Genomic DNA, 7,025 nt, shown 5'->3' on the forward strand with positions numbered 1-7,025 from the left:
GGTTACAAGGAAGTAATTATTTACATAGGCGACAATGGTAACCTTATTTGGTCCTGCCTTTTCACTATCAAAGATCCATTAAAAAAAGATTCGAATTCTGAATTATCAACACCTTTGGGTGTAATTGCAATGGTCAAACACATATGGTGCCGCAGCTTTTTTGATAGAAAAATGGCATTTTTTAAGGGTACTCAACGGTTCCGGAATTTTCGAAATAGTATGAATGAAGAACACCCCATGCTTAATTTGGCACAGAAAATCTTGCTAGTCTTAGAGAGTTTTCTCTAAATTTCTCGCTATTTCTACACCAATGGCCAACACTCATTTCTCACTATTTCAATTTTTAATTTCTAATTACCAAGGCAGCAGAAAATAAATTTACTTCTACCTATTATCTTGGATGTAAAAATCTAGGTGGCGCCAGCGATCTATATTTACTTCCTTTTAACCTATACTGACACATATTGAAATAAAATCGGACAACCTTTACGTTAGTCGATTACTATATACTACTGCTGCTTAAGTTCAAAATTTTGGATTAAAGAGACAATTATTCACCATTTAAAAATGACTTTCTTTACAGGTACCCCCTTTACAGAAAACGTTACTTTTTACAGACTTGGGACAATTGACCAGCTCATTTTGACTGTTTGGTTATATTTAAAAACGCGGTTTTTTGATTAATGAAGTTCGATTGGGGTCTATTAAAGACTTTAGGCTGATAATTTAATAACTGTGTCCAAATTATATGTCTTTATCGCGAATATATGGACACCGTTGCATAAGAGTCAAAATATTTTATGAAACAGACTATAAAAATGCTGAAACTAAGAATTCATCATTGCTGTTATGTGTTTTATATGAATTGTGGTTCAGAATATTCAATTCGACGATACTAAGGAGAAACATGTATAGCCTTTGATTTTTTACCTAATTTTTAATATTTTACGGTCATTTTGGCACATTTTAGCCATTAAAAATACAAAAAAAATCGCTAATGTGAGCAAAAATAAGCCCCCCTTTTTTTAGATATGCATAAATACATTCAGTGTTATCGAGGATGAGGAGAAATTATTAAAGACAGAGGTCCTTGACAGAATTCTCGTTTTTACAGTAGCTCGATGAACCCTACCCCTGAGACAGAAGAACAAAAAAACAGTAAAAATTTGATATAGACTATAGTTTCACGGCGATCAGCAATTTTCTTCTGATATAGTTAATCACTTAGTACCTTATTAATTTACCGATCCAATTTCTAAAATATCTCGAAAAATACAGTGATGCGCCAGAAATCGTCATTTTGCTTTAGGTTACAAGGAAGTAATTATTTACATAGGCGACAATGGTAACCTTATTTGGTCCTGCCTTTTCACTATCAAAGATCCATTAAAAAAAGATTCGAATTCTGAATTATCAACACCTTTGGGTGTAATTGCAATGGTCAAACACATATGGTGCCGCAGCTTTTTTGATAGAAAAAATGGCATTTTTTAAGGGTACTCAACGGGTTCCGGAATTTTCGAAATAGTATGAATGAAGAACACCCCATGCTTAATTTGGCACAGAAAATCTTGCTAGTCTTAGAGAGTTTTCTCTAAATTTCTCGCTATTTCTACACCAATGGCCAACACTCATTTCTCACTATTTCAATTTTAATTTCTAATTACCAAGGCAGCAGAAAATAAATTTACTTCTACCTATTATCTTGGATGTAAAATCTAGGTGGCGCCAGCGATCTATATTTACTTCCTTTTAACCTATACTGACACATATTGAAATAAAATCGGACAACCTTTACGTTTAGTCGATTACTATATACTACTGCTGCTTAAGTTCAAAATTTTGGATTAAAGAGACAATTATTCACCATTTAAAATGACTTTCTTTACAGGTACCCCCTTTACAGAAAACGTTACTTTTTTACAGACTTGGGACAATTGACCAGCTCATTTTGACTGTTTTGGTTATATTTAAAACGCGGTTTTTGATTAATGAAGTTCGATTGGGGGTCTATTAAAGACTTTAGGCTGATAATTTAATAACTGTGTCCAAATTATATGTCTTTATCGCGAATATATGGACACCGTTGCATAAGGAGTCAAAATATTTTATGAAACAGACTATAAAAATGCTGAAACTAAGAATTCATCATTGCTGTTATGTGTTTTATATGAATTGTGTTCAGAATATTCAATTCGACGATACTAAGGAGAAACATGTATAGCCTTTGATTTTTTACCTAATTTTTAATATTTTACGGTCATTTTGGCACATTTTAGCCATTAAAAATACAAAAAAATCGCTAATGTGAGCAAAAATAAGCCCCCCTTTTTTTTAGATATGCATAAATACATTCAGTGTTATCGAGGATGAGGAGAAATTATTAAAGACAGAGTCCTTGACAGAATTCTCGTTTTTTACAGTAGCTCGATGAACCCTACCCCTGAGACAGAAGAACAAAAAAACAGTAAAAATTTGATATAGACTATAGTTTCACGGCGATCAGCAATTTTCTTCTGATATAGTTAATCACTTAGTACCTTATTAATTTACCGATCCAATTTCTAAAATATCTCGAAAAATACAGTGATGCGCCAGAAATCGTCATTTTGCTTTAGGTTACAAGGAAGTAATTATTTACATAGGCGACAATGGTAACCTTATTTGGTCCTGCCTTTTCACTATCAAAGATCCATTAAAAAAAAGATTCGAATTCTGAATTATCAACACCTTTGGGTGTAATTGCAATGGTCAAACACATATGGTGCCGCAGCTTTTTTGATAGAAAAATGGCATTTTTTAAGGGTACTCAACGGTTCCGGAATTTTCGAAATAGTATGAATGAAGAACACCCCATGCTTAATTTGGCACAGAAAATCTTGCTAGTCTTAGAGAGTTTTCTCTAAATTTCTCGCTATTTCTACACCAATGGCCAACACTCATTTCTCACTATTTCAATTTTTAATTTCTAATTACCAAGGCAGCAGAAAATAAATTTACTTCTACCTATTATCTTGGATGTAAAATCTAGGTGGCGCCAGCGATCTATATTTACTTCCTTTTAACCTATACTGACACATATTGAAATAAAATCGGACAACCTTTACGTTAGTCGATTACTATATACTACTGCTGCTTAAGTTCAAAATTTTGGATTAAAGAGACAATTATTCACCATTTAAAATGACTTTCTTTACAGGTACCCCCTTTACAGAAAACGTTACTTTTTACAGACTTGGGACAATTGACCAGCTCATTTTGACTGTTTGGTTATATTTAAAACGCGGTTTTTGATTAATGAAGTTCGATTGGGGTCTATTAAAGACTTTAGGCTGATAATTTAATAACTGTGTCCAAATTATATGTCTTTATCGCGAATATATGGACACCGTTGCATAAGAGTCAAAATATTTTATGAAACAGACTATAAAAATGCTGAAACTAAGAATTCATCATTGCTGTTATGTGTTTTATATGAATTGTGTTCAGAATATTCAATTCGACGATACTAAGGAGAAACATGTATAGCCTTTGATTTTTTACCTAATTTTTAATATTTTACGGTCATTTTTGGCACATTTTTAGCCATTTAAAAATACAAAAAAATCGCTAATGTGAGCAAAAATAAGCCCCCCTTTTTTTAGATATGCATTAAATACATTCAGTGTTATCGAGGATGAGGAGAAATTATTAAAGACAGAGTCCTTGACAGAATTCTCGTTTTTACAGTAGCTCGATGAACCCTACCCCTGAGACAGAAGAACAAAAAAACAGTAAAAATTTGATATAGACTATAGTTTCACGGCGATCAGCAATTTTTCTTCTGATATAGTTAATCACTTAGTACCTTATTAATTTACCGATCCAATTTCTAAAATATCTCGAAAAATACAGTGATGCGCCAGAAATCGTCATTTTGCTTTAGGTTACAAGGAAGTAATTATTTACATAGGCGACAATGGTAACCTTATTTGGTCCTGCCTTTTCACTATCAAAGATCCATTAAAAAAAGATTCGAATTCTGAATTATCAACACCTTTGGGTGTAATTGCAATGGTCAAACACATATGGTGCCGCAGCTTTTTTTGATAGAAAAATGGCATTTTTTTAAGGGTACTCAACGGTTCCGGAATTTTCGAAATAGTATGAATGAAGAACACCCCATGCTTAATTTGGCACAGAAAATCTTGCTAGTCTTAGAGAGTTTTCTCTAAATTTCTCGCTATTTCTACACCAATGGCCAACACTCATTTCTCACTATTTCAATTTTAATTTCTAATTACCAAGGCAGCAGAAAATAAATTTACTTCTACCTATTATCTTGGATGTAAAATCTAGGTGGCGCCAGCGATCTATATTTACTTCCTTTTAACCTATACTGAACACATATTGAAATAAAATCGGACAACCTTTACGTTTAGTCGATTACTATATACTACTGCTGCTTAAGTTCAAATATACTACTGCTGCTTAAGTTCAAAATTTTGGATTAAAGAGACAATTATTCACCATTTAAAATGACTTTCTTTACAGGTACCCCCTTTACAGAAAACGTTACTTTTTACAGACTTGGGGACAATTGACCAGCTCATTTGACTGTTTGGTTATATTTAAACGCGGTTTTTGATTAATGAAGTTCGATTGGGGTCTATTAAAGGACTTTAGGCTGATAATTTAATAACTGTGTCCAAATTATATGTCTTTATCGCGAATATATGGACACCGTTGCATAAGAGTCAAAATATTTTATGAAACAGACTATAAAAATGCTGAAACTAAGAATTCATCATTGCTGTTATGTGTTTTATATGAATTGTGTTCAGAATATTCAATTCGACGATACTAAGGAGAAACATGTATAGCCCTTTGATTTTTTACCTAATTTTTAATATTTTACGGTCATTTTGGCACATTTTAGCCATTAAAAATACAAAAAAATCGCTAATGTGAGCAAAAATAAGCCCCCCTTTTTTTAGATATGCATAAATACATTCAGTGTTATCGAGGATGAGGAGAAATTATTAAAGACAGAGTCCTTGACAGAATTCTCGTTTTTACAGTAGCTCGATGAACCTACCCCTGAGACAGAAGAACAAAAAAACAGTAAAAATTTGATATAGACTATAGTTTCACGGCGATCAGCAATTTTCTTCTGATATAGTTAATCACTTAGTACCTTATTAATTTACCGATCCAATTTCTAAAATATCTCGAAAAATACAGTGATGCGCCAGAAATCGTCATTTTGCTTTAGGTTACAAGGAAGTAATTATTTACATAGGCGACAATGGTAACCTTATTTGGTCCTGCCTTTTCACTATCAAAGATCCATTAAAAAAGATTCGAATTCTGAATTATCAACACCTTTGGGTGTAATTGCAATGGTCAAAACACATATGGTGCCGCAGCTTTTTTGATAGAAAATGGCATTTTTTAAGGGTACTCAACGGTTCCGGAATTTTCGAAATAGTATGAATGAAGAACACCCCATGCTTAATTTGGCACAGAAAATCTTGCTAGTCTTAGAGAGTTTTTCTCTAAATTTCTCGCTATTTCTACACCAATGGCAACACTCATTTCTCACTATTTCAATTTAATTTCTAATTACCAAGGCAGCAGAAAATAAATTTACTTCTACCTATTATCTTGGATGTAAAATCTAGGTGCGCCAGCGATCTATATTTACTTCCTTTTAACCTATACTGACACATATTGAAATAAAATCGGACAACCTTTACGTTAGTCGATTACTATATACTACTGCTGCTTAAGTTCAAAATTTTGGATTAAAGAGACAATTATTCACCATTTAAAATGACTTTCTTTACAGGTACCCCCTTTACAGAAAACGTACTTTTTACAGACTTGGGACAATTGACCAGCTCATTTTGACTGTTTGGTTATATTTAAAACGCGGTTTTTGATTAATGAAGTTCGATTGGGGTCTATTAAAGACTTTAGGCTGATAATTTAATAACTGTGTCCAAATTATATGTCTTTATCGCGAATATATGGACACCGTTGCATAAGAGTCAAAATATTTATGAAACAGACTATAAAAATGCTGAAACTAAGAATTCATCATTGCTGTTATGTGTTTTATATGAATTGTGTTCAGAATATTCAATTCGACGATACTAAGGAGAAACATGTATAGCCTTTGATTTTTTACCTAATTTTTAATATTTTACGGTCATTTTGGCACATTTTAGCCATTAAAAATACAAAAAAATCGCTAATTGTGAGCAAAAATAAGCCCCCCTTTTTTTTAGATATGCATAAATACATTCAGTGTTATCGAGGATGAGGAGAAATTATTAAAGACAGAGTCCTTGACAGAATTCTCGTTTTTACAGTAGCTCGATGAACCCTACCCCTGAGACAGAAGAACAAAAAAACAGTAAAAATTTGATATAGACTATAGTTTCACGGCGATCAGCAATTTTCTTCTGATATAGTTAATCACTTAGTACCTTATTAATTTACCGATCCAATTTCTAAAATATCTCGAAAAATACAGTGATGCGCCAGAAATCGTCATTTTGCTTTAGGTTACAAGGAAGTAATTATTTACATAGGCGACAATGGTAACCTTATTTGGTCCTGCCTTTTCACTATCAAAGATCCATTAAAAAAAGATTCGAATTCTGAATTATCAACACCTTTGGGTGTAATTGCAATGGTCAAACACATATGGTTGCCGCAGCTTTTTTTGATAGAAAAATGGCATTTTTAAGGGTACTCAACGGTTTCCGGAATTTTCGAAATAGTATGAATGAAGAACACCCCATGCTTAATTTGGCACAGAAAATCTTGCTAGTCTTAGAGAGTTTTCTCTAAATTTCTCGCTATTTCTACACCAATGGCCAACACTCATTTCTCACTATTTCAATTTTAATTTCTAATTACCAGGCAGCAGAAAATAAATTTACTTCATTATCTTGGATGTAAAATCTAGGTGGCGCCAGCGATCTATATTTACTTCCTTTTAACCTATACTGACACATATTGAAATAAAATCGGAC

This window comes from Mytilus trossulus, chromosome 4 (assembly GCF_036588685.1).
Source record: "Mytilus trossulus isolate FHL-02 chromosome 4, PNRI_Mtr1.1.1.hap1, whole genome shotgun sequence".
NCBI classification, from domain to species: domain Eukaryota; kingdom Metazoa; phylum Mollusca; class Bivalvia; order Mytilida; family Mytilidae; genus Mytilus; species Mytilus trossulus.